The sequence below is a fragment of the Ursus arctos genome, chromosome X (genome assembly GCF_023065955.2).
Source record: "Ursus arctos isolate Adak ecotype North America chromosome X, UrsArc2.0, whole genome shotgun sequence".
NCBI lineage: Eukaryota > Metazoa > Chordata > Mammalia > Carnivora > Ursidae > Ursus > Ursus arctos.
In genome coordinates, this window is record NC_079873.1 from 103,397,072 (window position 1) to 103,413,022 (window position 15,951).

Consider the following 15,951-nt stretch of genomic DNA (forward strand, 5'->3'; position numbering starts at 1 on the left):
ATATAATAATTCAGCTGACATGCTAGAAATACCAAACACCAAAATATAAAACGGTGGCATTTTCTCTCTTTAAAAACAATCAATGCTTTCATTTATGGACTTCAAAGTACATGTGGAATAAAAGTCTCAGCCCTGTGAGTCCGAGGTAAATCAAAAGGCTGTAAGTGTCATAGAAAAGTTTCCTGGTTCATTGCCCCTCTTCTAGGTAAGAAACGAAACAAAAGTACTCCCAAAGAGATGAGTGCTCATCTCATTTTTATATTTCTCTTTCAAATGGGCTTAAGCAACTTCCCCTAATTATTCATTCCAATATACTTCTTCCTTATGTTTGACCAACCTCTCCTTGCTGCTGCGTAGGTCCACTTCCTCTTATTAATCTTGCCTTGGCAGTGCTAGAACTCTTCACTGTCTTTGATATTGTCAAGTCTCATTTTGACTTCCAGAAATTCTAAAGGAAACCTTGGAAACTGAGTTAGGGGTCTCTGATCAAGTTTAGATACTATCTGGAGCTCCTTGATCGAGTTTAGATATTATCTGGAGATCCCTATTGTATCATAATGTTCCTGAAGATGCTAGTCCACCTTAGTCAAAGTCATTTCTCCTCTCTGGTTATTAGCACTTCATCTCTAAAATGAAATGAATACGAAAATAGGCACCCGGGTGGCTCAGTTGGTTAAGCATCCGACTCTTGATTTCATCTTAGGTCATGATCTCTGGATAGTCAGATCCAGCCCCAAGTCAAGCTCTGCGTTGGGGGATGGAACGAACTTGGGATTCTCCCTATGCCTCTCTCTTTCTCTCTCTCTCTACCCTTCTCTCTTTCTAAAAAAAAATAACAAAAAAATAAAACTTAAATATATCAAGGAAAGAAAGAATCGGCATAGCAATGCAAATTATTATTGAATAGAAGGGTCTTCCTGGAGATCCTAAACTCTTGGGATTCAGTCATTATTACAAATGGAAAATGGCTGAAGATCTCTTTTTTTATACTGAACTATTCATTATTCACATGAACTTCGGGAATACCGCTTAATACTGGGCATCATGTATTTAAGTGAAAACCTATCTTTCAAAACAGGCCTATCAGAGACGACAATGGAAACAGGACTATGTCCACATCTGGATCACCACTCTGGTATCATAATTATTCCCAGGTTAGTTGCCCACTCTTCCAGAGAGCTGACACTTTCTTTGAATACTAACATATCATGATGTTGCTTAAAACAATGCATTCGATTTTAGTCATCATCCCAATGGCCATATTGACTCATGGATTCTTCACTTTAGTGGAAGTATTTGAGAAGATTGGTATCTCTGCTTCTACAAGTTCAGGTGGATCTCAAACCAGAAGGCAGCTGGCATCTTCTGGACAGAAATTTGGCATTATTATTTGATGAGGGTTTAATAGTGGTCTACTCTTTAGCCATAGAGTAACATCTGAATAAGTGGACTCACTGCAATCTTAGACAATTTGTGCTACTGTATCATCATTGAGGAAACACTTCTATAGGGAAAAGGCAAAATTTGAGAGCAAACACACTAAAGAATGCTGAGCTCACCTTAATATTTTTTAAAAGCTGCAGGGGTGCCTGGGTGGCTCAATTGGTTAAGCGTCTGTCTCTTGACTTCGGCTCAGGTCACGATCTCAGGGTTGTGAGATGGAGCCCCACGTCCTGCTCTGCACTGGGTGCAGAGCCTGCTTAAGACTCTCTTTCCCTCTCCCTTTGCCCCCCACCCCCTCAAAAAATTGATGAAAAGATAAAGGATGCAAAACAGCCAGATCTATAAAGAAGGAGTTTGTGGTCAAATACTACAGTATTACATAATCCAGATTACTGATCTACCTCACAGAGGAATTGGGACAGGACAACCAAACTCTACCTATAAGATTCCCTTGGGCACTCATGAAATTTCATCTGGTAAAGGGGCAAAGATTCCATTAGGGCCAGGTATTTCTTTCACAAGTGCCCAGGTTTGATGTGTAGTTTATCTAAGGATATAATCTTACAAATGTCTGGAGTTTGACCTTTAGGGTTAAGTGAGGAAATCAACTGATCAACATTAGATACCAAGTACCCAGTTTTATACATACATCCACTCTGGTAATGACAAGATAATAATAGAGAACATTAAGGCCAATGGAAAGCAAATATTCAGCCAGATACATGATCAGTCAACAAACATTTCTTTTTTAAAAGATTTTATTTATTTATTTGAGAGACTGAGTGAGAGAGAGAGAGAGAGAGAGAAGGAGTGGGGGGAAGGAGAGGGAGAAGCAGACTCCCCCCTGAGCGGGGAGCCCAACTCGGGGCTTGATTCTGGGACCCTGGGATCATGACCTAAGCCAAAGACAGAGCTTAACTGACTGAGCCACCCAGGCACCCCTCAACAAATATTTCTTGAGCATCTATTCTGTGCAAGACATTGTATCTCTGCTAAAAGTGATATGAGTCAGGCACCACTCTAATAAGGGGCTAATGACTGAGTTAAAAGGCTAAGACATATTCCTATGAACAAATAACTGCAAGGTAATCTACAGTCAGTGTCAAATGAGTCATATGAATATAATGACCAAGGGGTTTCAGGGGTACAAATGAACAATTCTGATGGATGGTCCAGAAGGCTTCCTGGAGAAGGCCGGACTTATACAAGGTGCTTTTAGTTGGACAGGATATTGACAGATTAAAGAAGACAGAGATCATGCTAGACAAAAAAGTGGCATGAGCAAGGTACCAAGTAGGTAGGCGCAATGCTTGTTTGGTAGTGGATCACCTTGGCTGAACTAGAAGACTTGTTTTGGGGAGTAGCAGGGGGAAAAAAGCTGAAAAGAAGAGACCATGGGATCTCAGAGTTTGAAGGGATCCTAGAAATGATCAAATCAAAGCTTTGCTCACCTCATTCTCACAAAAATACAGATTTCCCTAGTGTGCCACCAATGTTTAACATACATTTTAGTAATGGGTCCAGATTCCTAATATCTACAGACATTGTAAATGTGGCATAGTAGTTAGAGATAGGTTGTGGAGTTGCAGGCCTGGCTAAACCACTTGCTAGATGTTCACCCTTAGGTTAGTTTATCAAACCTTTATTTCTTCACCTACATATGTGGATAATAGTATACTCACTGAAAGTGGAGGTAGGGAGAAAAAGGAAAAAGAGTGCTTGAAGGAGACAGCAAAGGAAGAGGAATCTGCAAACTATATTGCCAAGGACAGCTGAAATAGAATTCAAGGTAGGGGAGGTTGTTTACAGCATCAAATGAACCAAACATGTCAAGGTGGTTGAGCCAGCCAAAAGACATGAAAAGGTCACTGGTGAACTTTAAGAAATCAATTTTAGTATAAAAGGAGAGAGGTAGATTGTAGAAAAGGATGAGCTAAGAGGGATGGATGGGAAAGGAAGAAAAACAGAAGGCGTGGTGAAGAACTAGAACTGTAGTCAAAGACCCCTCCTCATTTGCAGTGACAGGAGAGGGAGAAAGAAGGCTTTGATTTGAAGGGGTCACAGGGTTCAGTGATATAATGGCTGGATGTATAGCTCACCTTAGAACTGAAATGGCTGGTAGCTCTGTTAAGGACTTCCAACCCTAGCCTTCCTCCTTGCCAAGATGCAGGGGACAGTGACAAAGGAAGAAGGAAGTTCCTACTCACAAAATATCTTCTCTTTTCCTTTTGTCTAGCACTGCATAGGAAGAAAAAATGATTATAAAGCAATCTGCCCATTTATAATACCATAAGATTGCCAGCTGAACAATTATAAGAGACTCCCTATGTAGTAAAACCTTATTAATTTGGACTTCACTTTTTTGGAATTTGTGGTAATTTAACCTGGGTGCAGTTACAAAGAAAGGGTTCACTAGGCAAATAGTGTGAAAAAAGATCGCAAGGGAGCTAATTTAGCCTGCCAGGGCTATTTCACCTATTTAAAGAAAATAGTCTTTTTTAAGAACTTCAGCATATTCATTATTTGAATGCAAATTGATTCTGCTAATTATAGATTAGCATAATCTGCTGCTAAAATCCTATTATCTGCAACAGTTACTTTGCTCTCACTGAGTATTCTTATTAGAAAGAAAAATGCAATTCTTTAAAGTTAGTTCACAATTCAGATGAATCCATACCCCCTTTCCCCACCCTCATGAGTTAACTACAGTTCAGGAGGTATTACTCTAAATTAGCACATCACTTATCATGAACACAGTGGAAAAACTAGTAAGTGATCAAAAAAGGCCTCAGAGCAGCCAAAATAGATGTCTTGAAGTTGATGCCCTAAATCTTATAACTCTCTCCATAGCAGGTTCTCTTACAGCTGATTTAACTCTTACTTAACTTACTAATCTGACATACCAACTTGGAGCTGGCTGGGTTTTTTTGGTTTTGTTTTTTAAAGTTTGTAACTGATTAGAAAGAGTAAAAGGGCTGTTGCATGAAGGGACACTGAGAGAAACCAGAAGTGGCTGCAGACTGTAGAAAGGAAACAGGATATATATAAAATATGGCTGTAATAACTAAAAAGCTACCAGAGTCTAGGACAATTTAAAGTAGAGATAAAAGGCCTATATTCCTTAGCAAACCCTGAAAACTATAATACAGTATTATGGTGCAGTACAATACCTAATATCTGGAATTATGCCTCTAAATGGTCAAGCAGAGTTGAATACATGCCTTAAAAAGGCAGATATGTTCACACACACAATTTGTATCCATAATGGTTAACCTAAAAATGTTAAATGTGTTGATGCTTAAAAGATAAAGTTCATATTATATAATAATTATAATAAAACAATAGCAACATTTATTAAATAGTTACTGTGTACAGATATCATGCCAAACACTTAACCTATATAATTGCATTTAAATTTGAAGAGGTGGGTTTTAGTATCATTTCTACTTTACAGCTGAAGAGAGTGAAGCTCAGAGAGGTTAAGGAACCACCCCAGGCCACAGACAGAAATAGAGCTGGGATTAGAACTCACACTAGTTCCTTAGCCTATAAACTATGCCTTTCCAATATTCCAGAAAATACAGCTGTCTAAAAAATAATTCTTTTCTTAAGGGCTCCAGATAGCTGTGTTTTACTGTGTTTTTGTTTCCCAAACTTGTATTTGACAAATACCCTGATTTAGAGGCAGAAAAGACCTATAATCAAAGAATCACATATGATGTTATATGTTTGTAAACACACTCCATGTTATAAGGCAAATATAAAAGTAATAGTAAAAAAACCAGAACAAAACAAAAACACCACAAACGTGTCTACTAGGCCCATCCCCAAATCTCAGATCAGTCTCCACATACTATGGATACTGTTTTCAAATGAATAGCCAAGCAACAAAGAGATACATTTTAAAATACCAAATGATCAGTTAAGATTTGGTTCTCCTAATTCTTCCCCACTAATTTTGGAGAAATTTAACCTGAGAATAGGCTCATGGAACATGAAGTAAAGGGGGATTGCAGGGGAGGATAAAAACTCAGTTGGCTATTATAAACGATTTAGGAAAATCTGCTCGTCACGTGTTCAAAGAGAGCTATGAAGGCATAAAATGCATGTGGCAGACTGCATACTGCAGGAAACAAGGGTGGGGTGGGGGGGTTTGCAGATACATGTAGCTATATAGCTGCATTACAAGTAAAAGTGAGGGTAGCACACCACATGTACATACAAAGAAAAACATACAGTGAAACCATTCATTCATGCAACACTTCTACTTAAATCAATGCTCTTTACTCATCTTCTTTTGTCTCAAGCCTACCCATTTAAGGGTCAGCTACAAATGTCACTTTTTTTTAGAGAGGTAGGGGGGAAGGAGAGAGGGAGACAGAGAAAGGATGGGGAGATGGAGAAGGAGAGAGAGAATCTCAAGCAGGCTCAACACCCAACAGAGAGCCTGAGGCCAGACTTGATCTCAAAGCCAGACTCAGGGCTCAATCTCATGACTCCGAGATCATGACCTGAGCTGAAATCATGGCCTGAGACACCCAGGAGCCTCTACAAATGTCACGTCTGCTGTGAAGTGTTCCATGATGTCCAAGGCTGAATTATACTCTTCCCCGTTTGTGTTCCCGTTGGTTTTTTCCCCCTTTTCCACACTTACCACAGCACCAGTGATACTCTGTCTCATTATTAGAGTTATTCACATCTGTGCTTTCCCTCTTCCCGCTCTATCCCACTATGCGTTCCTTGAGGGCAGGGGACTCTCTCATTTCTGTAGTTCCTACAAACTCCCACACAGTGCCAGTCACATACTAGGCTCTGAGAAAATGGTGACTCAACAGCACTGGCTCAAGACGGTGCTTTATTGCCTAGCTTACCTGAAGGAGCATTTGTTCTTTTTCTTTTCTTGCTTGACTCCCCTCCATTCTCAATGAGGCCTTCTGTGACCAGAGGGCCACTGGCACTACCAAACTGCAGGGGTTCGTTGTTGTTGGCAGGGTCAAAGGGCAGCTGGTTCAATCCTAAAGAAGAAAAAGAAAGCCAAAATCCGGACTCCATTAAGGACTGGGATGTCTCTAGATATGAGCCACTAGAGGAAAACTCTCTAAATCTTAAGAACCTAGGAATGACAGGTGAGTTCCTTAAAGCCAGTTGCCCTCTGTAATTTTTCCAGATTTTGTTGAAGAGTACAGAATTAAAATATAGGGTCTTATAAGACTGCGGCTCGTCTTTGAGAAGATCCCTGACTCCTGACTTTTCTGGGAAATTAACATTTTTGGCCACAAGCTATCAATTATCTTCTACCTCCTTCCTTAAAGAGATAGGACCTTCATTCAATGTGGCTATGGTTGAACCCACTCTTCCTTTGAAAAAGCTTGGTCATGTATTCCTCAGGTTATCTCTCTTTTTTAAAGATTTTATTTATTTATTTGAGAGAGGGAGTATGTGAGAGAAAGTACAAGTTGTGGGGAGAGAGGGAGAGGGAGAAGCAGGCTCCCTGCTGGGCAGGGAGCTGGATGTGACTCGGGGCTTGAGCCCAGGACCCCGTGATCATGACCTGAGCCAAAGGCAGATGCTTAACTAAATGAGCCACCCAGGCGCCTCTCTCAGGTTATCTCTTGACATTTTTCTATTCTTTCTTTCACTGCAAGGGTTGTTAAGTTGATGTAGCTATAATCATTAGACTACCCTGGTGTCCAAGTCACTGCCAATGATAACATAGTGGTTTCCAAAAAAGAAAACCACAACTCTATAGCAAATGAGAAAAGGAAACAAAGATATGGAACTTGAAAGGGGATAAGTTGGAGTGATGGGGAGTTATGACCCGGATTTGGGTAGTGTTACTCCTATCCTTTTCAAATGATGCCAGAGAATGGTTACTTTACTACTTGCTGCTGCACCATCTAAAATGGCAAAAGGCACTTTCTATCTCCAAGTCTTACATGGTTTAGCCAGGGACATGCAGAGAGTTTCTTACTCCTCTGGCAGCAGCACCTGGAATTTCAAGGGTTTCAATTAAAACTTCATGAAATGTGGAATCAAAAGCTTTGTTAAAGACCAAAGTTAGGTGATCTCTCTTAAGCCTTTTAGCCACTGGTTCTCTAATCCTATCAAAAGGGGAATCGGGTTGACTTGCCATGGCTCATTCTTTAACCCTCAATTTTTCTATGGCCTGCAGCTATATAATTCTTTTTTTATTTTTTTGTTTTTTAAATATATTTTTTAAAGATTTTATTTATTTATTTGAGAGTGAGCACGAGCACAGAGGGAGAGTGAGAGGGAGAAGCAGACTCCCCACTGAGCAGAGAGCCCGATGTGGGGATGTGTGGCTCGATCCCAGGACCCTGAGATCATGACCTGAGCTGAAGGCAGATGTTTAATCTACTGAGCTACCCAGGTGCCCCTAATTCTTGAGACAATGTTGTAAAAGGTCAATAAAAGCTTGGAGTCCAGTCAGCTAAAAGTCAATCAAGTTTCAGTAAAATGAATGCTAAAGTTCTAACAAAATGTCTTTACATTATTGTTTTTAGTTAAAAGTATCCCTATGCTAATGTTTTCAGCCCACATAACAAACACCATTTCTTCAGCAATCAGACTCCACTTGGAACACTTAAATGTCTTCTGGGACTTGTCAAACATTCTTCCTTACACCATCTGAGTAACTAAGTGAAAGAAAGAAAACTCACTCTGTATCTTAAGTCAACTGTTCACTGCATCATATCTATGTTCTGTTAAATCCCTACCATGATTAGAACTAAAGAAAGAAACATCAATTGCTATGTATTAAAAAACATTCCAATAATGACCAAGGCTATTTACAAGCACAAGATTTTAATACAATTTACAAATGAAGATGTTTCTTGCACCTGAGTGGTCCCAGAGTCAAATGTGAGAGGTGTACTATTACAAAACTTTTCTTGGTATTTCTTTCTGCAGTATTATACTGAACAAAACAAGTTCCACATAAGATGGAATGGTATCACAGAAACAGTATGTGTTTTGGAGCCTGACAGATTGGGGTTAAAATCCTGGCTGTGTCTTTTACTAGCTGGCAATTCGTGTAATCTCCCTTAGTCTTAGTTTCATAATGTGTAAAAGAGGACTGATAACATTTGTACCGGGTTGTTGCAAAGATAAAAAAGATAAAATACATATATTTAAAGTTATTATTATCTTACTTTCTAAGTGAATTAAAAAAAAACCTTTTCCCTGTAAGTTGGTAACCTCTTCTTTGGAGGATCTGCTCACCAACACTCTACCCTCTCTCCCCACCCCCCAATTGTATCTCTGGTGCCTGTCACCATGCCTGGCACATAGTGAGTGTTGAATGAATTAATATTCAATAGGGAGGGGTAAATGACTCATTCTATTAACCTATGTAGTTAAAGTAAAGACGTGACAGATGATAATCAAGAATTAATGCCACAACTTAAAAGTTCTGATGCTGATTATATCAACATTACTTAAAATAATTAGATTTCAAATGCATCTCCATCATTTGAGTGCTATACTGCAGGATGGTGAAAGCTTGATCAAAAGGAATGCTCAGGGATTAGGAGGTTCTGATTAATGATGGTTAATCAGAAAATTTTTTCTTATTTTGTTTTGCATTTGATAATTTTACAGAATAATATATTAGTCCATTTTCCTGCCTTATTAAGTAGATGACTGAAGATCTTACAGAACTTCAGAGCCATAATGTATAAAAGGAAGCTAATAACAGTGTCTAACTCATGGGACTGTTAGGATTTAAATGAAATCATGTATGTAGAACATTCTGCATTACATCTGGCATATAGCAGATACTCAATAAATATTAACTGCCACTACTGTAATTTTGAATTTCTATTTCTATTCCATTTCAACTTCTAGAATTGTTGATGTTCAATGTGAGGAGAATGGTCTGAATTTGCTCTGATCCAAGGATAGACCTTATTTTTCTCATTGAATCTTTTCATTGCTGTTTGTAAAGTTGGAGTTTGGGAAAAGAATCTGCTAAATTAAAAGTATTCAGTCATAGATATTTGACTATAATTGTTTTGCCTTTTATTTAGTCCCAGATGATAACTTCAAGGATTTAGGTATTTTGTTCCTCATACTAGCATACAGATTTTTGTTTGACACTAAATAAAACTGAGATTTTAAGTATTTTCTTCGTACCCACCTCATATATGATCCAGATATGTGAAAATCCTGATAATTTAGCACACCATCTCAGGCCTTTATTTATTTTAAGATTTTATTTATTTATTTGACAGAGAGACAGCCAGCAAGAGAGGGAACACAAGCAGGGGGAGTGGGAGACGAAGAAGCAGGCTCCCAGTGGAGGGGCCTGACGTGGGGCTCGATCCTGGAACGCCGGGATCACGCCCTGAGCTGAAGGCAGACGCTTAATGACTGAGCCACCCAGGTGCCCCATCATCTCAGGCCTTTAGAAAAGACTCTCATATCAAGGTGAGAAAGACATGTCACTCAGTAAGTTGATTCATTGAATATGAATCCACATTTTGTATTATCTGGGACACAATACGGTCTCCAAAAATTTGTAGTTAAGAACAAGGGCTATAGAGATAGCAAAATCCCTTGACACCAGGGCTTTCTAGCCACTTTTATTGTATTATTTTATTTCTCCCCTAAGACAACACTAAATAAACCAATAAATCAGTAAATCAATAGGTACTTAGAGGCTTTTCTGTGTCATGTATATGTGATCCAAGCTGAGTGCTACTGTAAATAAAATAGCCCCATTAAAATGATTTAAATTCTAAAAAGAAAATTACTTTAATTTCAAGAATTCTTACTGCAGAAATTATGACTTAAATGTAAAATATTAGCAATGACCATATTGTAATTCTCACTGAAACTACAGAATTTATCTTTAAATCTCTTATGGCAGCTATTTCTCCTATTTTTCTATTAGGCATGACGAAACCATTAGATTAGGAAGACATTAGGAAAATATTAGATGAGGAGGAAACTTTTGAGGTTATTTAGTTCATTCTCTTATGCCATACAGGAATCTTTTTTTTTTTTTTTTTTTTTTTTTTTTTTTTTTTTATTAATAATGATTTTTTATTATATTATGTTAGTCACCATACAGTACATCCCCGGTTTTCGATGTAAGGCTCGATGATTCATTAGTTGTGTATAACACCCAGTGCACCATGCAATATGTGCCCTCCTTACTACCCATCACCGGTCTATCCCATTCCCCCACCCCCCTCCCCTCTGTAGCCCTCAGTTTGTTTCTCATAGTCCATAGTCTCTCATGTTTCATTCCCCCTTCTGATTACCCCCCCTTTCTTTATCCCTTTCTTCCCCTACTGATCATTCTAGTTCTTATGTTCCATAGATGAGAGAAATCATATGATAGTTGTCTTTCTCTGCTTGACTTATTTCACTAAGCATTATCTCCTCCAGTGCCGTCCATGTTGTAGCAAATGTTGAGAACTCATTCTTTCTGATTGCTGAGTAATATTCCATTGTATATATGGACCACAACTTCTTAATCCAGTCATCTGTTGAAGGGCATCTCGGCTCCTTCCACGATTTAGCTATTGTGGACATTGCTGCTATGAACATTGGGGTGCATATGGCCCTTCTCTTCACTACGTCTGTATCTTTGGGGTAAACACCCAGTAGTGCAATGGCTGGATCATAGGGTAGCTCAATTTTTAACTTTTTAAGGGACCTCCACACGGTTTTCCAGAGTGGCTGTACCAACTTGCATTCCCACCAACAATGTAGGAGGGATCCCCTTTCTCCACATCCTCTCCAACAATTGTTGTTTCTTGCCTTGTCTATTTTTGCCATTCTAACTGGCGTAAGGTGGTATCTCAGTGTGGTTTTGATTTGAATTTCCTTGATGGCTAATGATTTTGAACATTTTTTCATGTGTCTGTTAGCCATTTGTATGTCTTCATTGGAAAAGTGTCTGTTCATATCTTCTGCCCATTTTTTGATTTGTTTATTTGTTTCTCGTGTATTGAGTTTGAGAAGTTCTTTGTAGATCTTGGATACCAGTCCTTTATCTGTAGTGTCATTTGCAAATATATTCTCCCATTCCGTGGGCTGCCTCTTAGTTTTTCTGACTGTTTCCTTGGATGTGCAGAAACTTTTAATCTTGATGAAGTCCCATAAATTCATTTTATCTTTTGTTTCTTTTGCCTTTGGGGATGTGTCATGAAAAAGGTTGCTTAGGCTGATGTCGTAGAGGTTGCTGCCTATGTTCTCCTCTAGAATTTTGATGGATTCCTGTCTCACATCGAGGTCTTTCATCCATTTGGAGTTTATTTTTGTGTATGGTGTGAGATAGTGGTCAAGTTTCATTCTTTTGCATGTAGCTGTCCAATTTTCCCAGCACCATTTATTGAAGAGACTGTCTTTTTCCCACCGGATGTTTTTTCCTGCTTTATCAAATATTAGTTGCCCAAAGAGCTGAGGGTCCATTTCTGGGCTCTCTATTCTGTTCCATTGGTCTATGTGTCTGTTTTTGTGCCAGTACCATGCTGTCTTTGTGATCACAGCTTTGTAGTACAGCTCGAAATCCGGCATTGTGATGCCCCCAGCTTTGTTTTTCCTTTTCAACAGTTCCTTGGAGATTCGGGGTCTTTTCTGGTTCCATACAAATTTAAGGACTATTTGTTCCAGTTCTTTGAAAAACGTTCTCGGTATTTTGATCGGGATAGCATTGAAAGTGTAGATTGCTCTGGGTAGCATGGACATTTTAACTATGTTAATTCTTCCGATCCATGAGCGCCATACAGGAATCTTATCTATAGAATTCCTGATAGGCCTAATTCCCAGCGGGTGTGTGTGTGGGGGGGGGGACTTCTTCGCCCGGGGACCATTCCTTGTTGTGCTTCCAGAGATTCAACTTGTTTTGCTTACCTTTTTCAAAACTACGTCTCCTCAATTTGGAGGGTTCCTTTCATCTCTCCTAAAATGCCTGAGAAGGATGATTATTAACTTGCTTATTGTCCCTAAAATGAGAGCACAGCATGTCTAACTTTTTAAGGGTTCTACTGATAATTACAGCAAGAAAAACAAATGAGGGAATCACGAATAGTTAACAGAGCAATGTTAGAAATTTTCCAAAGTCTGGGGTGTCTGGGTGGCTCAGTCATTTGAGCATCCAATTTTTGATTCGGCTCAGGTCATGAACTCAGGGTCGTGAGATGGAGCCTGCGTCGGGCTCTGTGCTCAGCAGTGTCTGCTTGGGATTCTCTCTCCCTCTCCCTCTGGCTCTTACCCCCTCGTTGTCTCTCTCTCTCTCTCTCTAATATAAATAAATAAATCTTAAAAAAGAGGAATTTACTAAAGTCTTATGTAGTTCTCATAGTCCTTGCCCTTTTATTCCTGAGGATAAATTTAATAAAACTTTGAACTTTGCTCATTCATTTCTCCTCACATCTTGTCCCCTCATTGCCTAATCTCACAAAATACACACTTTGTCTAAAGGGAAGCACAAATTGATAAAAACAAAGGAAAACAGATAATAAACATTAGTGTTATAGGTTTTTGCTACTGCTGTAGCTTATGATCACAATTAAGTCCACGTGGTAATGTAATCTAATCTAAAACCACGCTGACTGGTTTAGAGAGCTGACCAGCTATTATTTCATGTCAAGTCAAAATACAGATTATCTGACTTCATAACACACATGAGGCCACTTTAGAGAGTATGCATACTAGGGAAGGGTGGGGGTGGGGTCCTTGGAGAATGACATTTCTCATGCAATGGAACCAGCAAATTAAACATCTCAGAATGAAGTGTGGTTCTCAGTGAGTTCACATGCAATGATGTCTGCCATACAGATGCAAATGATTCCTGGGCTTTGAGAGCACTCAAGAATTTTCATGACTCTTGTGAAAGAAGATCAATGATCTCTTTGTGCCCAGCTGCTGTTATAGTTACTGTCACAATTCACTTTATAGAGTTTTCCACTATCAGGTCAAATTAGGACTAACCTTCATGATGCAATCTAACACTTTTAATGATTGCTCCAGGTTATGTAGGGAAATATGACCCTGTGGGTCCCTGCCACTTCTTGTTTGGTTAGGTCCTGAGAAATATGGTAAATTCAATTCAAGGCAGCAAACTCCAGACAGACATTTAGATAGAAACAACAACAACAACAACAACAACAAGAGTATCCATTTTTGGCAAAAGTAACACTATAGCTAATCTGTGTATAAAACAAATTTCTGTAACCTGAGTCCTGTTTTCCAAGTGACTTCAGTTTGAAATCAGATATGGAACTCCATGGTAATAAGGGGAAGTAGACGGTCTCCCAATTAGTTTTTAATTCAAAAGTTTTGGAGAAACACGGGGTTATTGGGATAACGGTCAGGACCTTAATGTGCTGGCAGGTGCTTTTGTAGGATTTATCCGTCCCTGGGAGCCTCTCTTCCTTCCTCAGTTAGGCCTGAAAATCTCTGACTCCCTATTTTCAGCTCTCACTACAGAGCTGCTCCTCTTGCTACTTCTAAGGGAATATTTGCAATGTCTCATGGATTTGGGCCACAATATTACTCTCCAGCCACAGGGGTTAGCAGCCAAAACCAATGAACATTTCTCAGTTCCAGGTCTTAGCTGATGTCAAACAAATCAAACCTACCTTGTCAATTTCATGAGTTCAATATTCTATGTAACTGGTTTAGTTGAAACAAGAGTCATTGTAAAACACTAATAGGGGAGCAAAGAGAACAGGGGAAGTGATGAGAAAGAAAAGGGCCAAAATCCTTTTCTACTAAGGGACTTGCTTGAATGGTGGTGAACATAAAAACTTTCAGGGAAAAATGTACATTTATGTCACCCTTTCAAGCTGTGATACAGATGACAGACAGATTTTTATTGACCATGATCATTCAGCAACTTTTAGGGACTCCCCAAACTACTTGGTCAGGCATTCAAGTCCTTCAAAATAAGGCCCTACCCATTCTGAGCACTCTTATCAAGCCCCAGCTTGTACTCTACCCCAACACTCTACCCCAACACTTTTCGAACTTTAATGTGCACACATGTTCTCAGGGGAGCTTGTTAAAATGCAGATTCTGATTTAATAAGTCTGGGTTGTGGTCTGCTTTGCTATCAAGTCCCAGATGATGCTGATCCTGCTGCTATGGGGAATCATGCTTTGAGGAGAAAAGACTGACACTCTAGCAAAATGAGACTACCTGGTGTTTAATGAATCATTCCAGTATTTTCCTATCTCCCGCCTTTAGCTCACACTGCTCCACCACCTACTTCTTGCTTTCCAACCTTCAAAACACTATCCTTCTCTAAGGGTTTATCTCAGATGCTATTTTCTTCATGATGCCTTTCCTTATCCACTTCCACCCAACCCATTACATACACAGTGATGGAGCAGGGCGACCAGGGGATCAACCATTCATTGGCTGTTAAGAATGTGTTCTGCTTTACAAACATTATCTTTTAATTTTATTTTCTAGTTATTATTCCCATTTTACAACAAAGAAAGGCAAACTTGTAGAGTTTAAGTAAATTTCCCAAGGTCATACAGCTGATAAACAATATAGCAAGGAACTTGGGCTTTTTTTTTTTTTTAATTCTAAAACACTGTTCTGGTTCTCCTCAGATCTTCATCTGCATTTTTCATATGCCTTTTAGAGCATGCTTGGTTTATAGTTCTTTGAGTATTTGTCTTATCCTCCCTTCTCTCCTGACTTACCCACTGCCACTAGGTTGTAAACTCCTTTAGCACACACTTTGCATCCCAGTCATTTGTAAAATCTCCTCCTCCACGATGCCTGGCATGATGCCTTGCATAATGTTATAAGCACTCCAGAAATGCATATTGAACCAAACTCAGCTACGACTTGGGTACAATAGTCATGTTTCCCACCCTGGATGCCAACCAACCTGCTGCTGAGGCTGTCATGGAGGGAAGAAGGAAGTATGGTTTTTGGGTTCCTTCAGCATTCCTGGTATCCCCTCTATCCTAGGATCCTTGAAAACTCTTTAGGGAGTGGGAGTGGTGGTAGATGATCATACAGTCCACCCCGAACCTTGATTCTACATAACTTCATTCTCCATTTCCAAAGGCAAAACTGTCCTTCCACTGACTAAGACCCTTATATGAGAAAACACTATAAAAGAAACTCCATATATGGATCTTTTCTTAATAGTTCTATGGACACCATGTTACAGATTCCTGCTTTACAAACTACAGTCAAGAAAAAACAATTCCTAGAGATGTACTGTCTACCACAGTAGCCATTAACCACAGTAGCCATATGGCTATTTAAATCTTAGTTTAAATAAAATGAAATGAACTGAAAAGTTCAGTTCTTGAGCAGCACTAAGCCACATTTCAAGTACTCAATAGCCATATGCACCTAGTGGCTACTGTAATAGTAAGCACAGTGCAGAGTATTTCTATCATCATAGAAAATTTTACTGGACAGTGTTGCTCTAGAATAGACCTGGATTCAAACCCACATCGGCTAGTTACTAGGTGTATCATTTACAAGAGGTATAAAGCAAGCCAC

At 39.2% G+C, this 15,951-nt stretch overlaps 1 protein-coding gene across 14 annotated transcripts in view; it reads right to left on the reverse strand.

The window, feature by feature from the left end:
* ENOX2 (ecto-NOX disulfide-thiol exchanger 2) overlaps positions 1-15,951 on the reverse strand; it is a 264,447-nt gene that overhangs the window by 149,461 nt on the left and 99,035 nt on the right. For 8 of the 14 annotated variants that reach the window (XM_057314455.1, XM_057314469.1, XM_057314488.1 and 5 more), the window contains one exon: positions 6,315-6,458. The exons of the other annotated variants lie outside the window; for them this stretch is intronic. The gene's annotated coding sequence lies outside the window, so the exon portion shown is untranslated. The remainder of the gene's footprint in view (positions 1-6,314; positions 6,459-15,951) is intronic. 14 annotated transcript variants of the gene reach the window in all.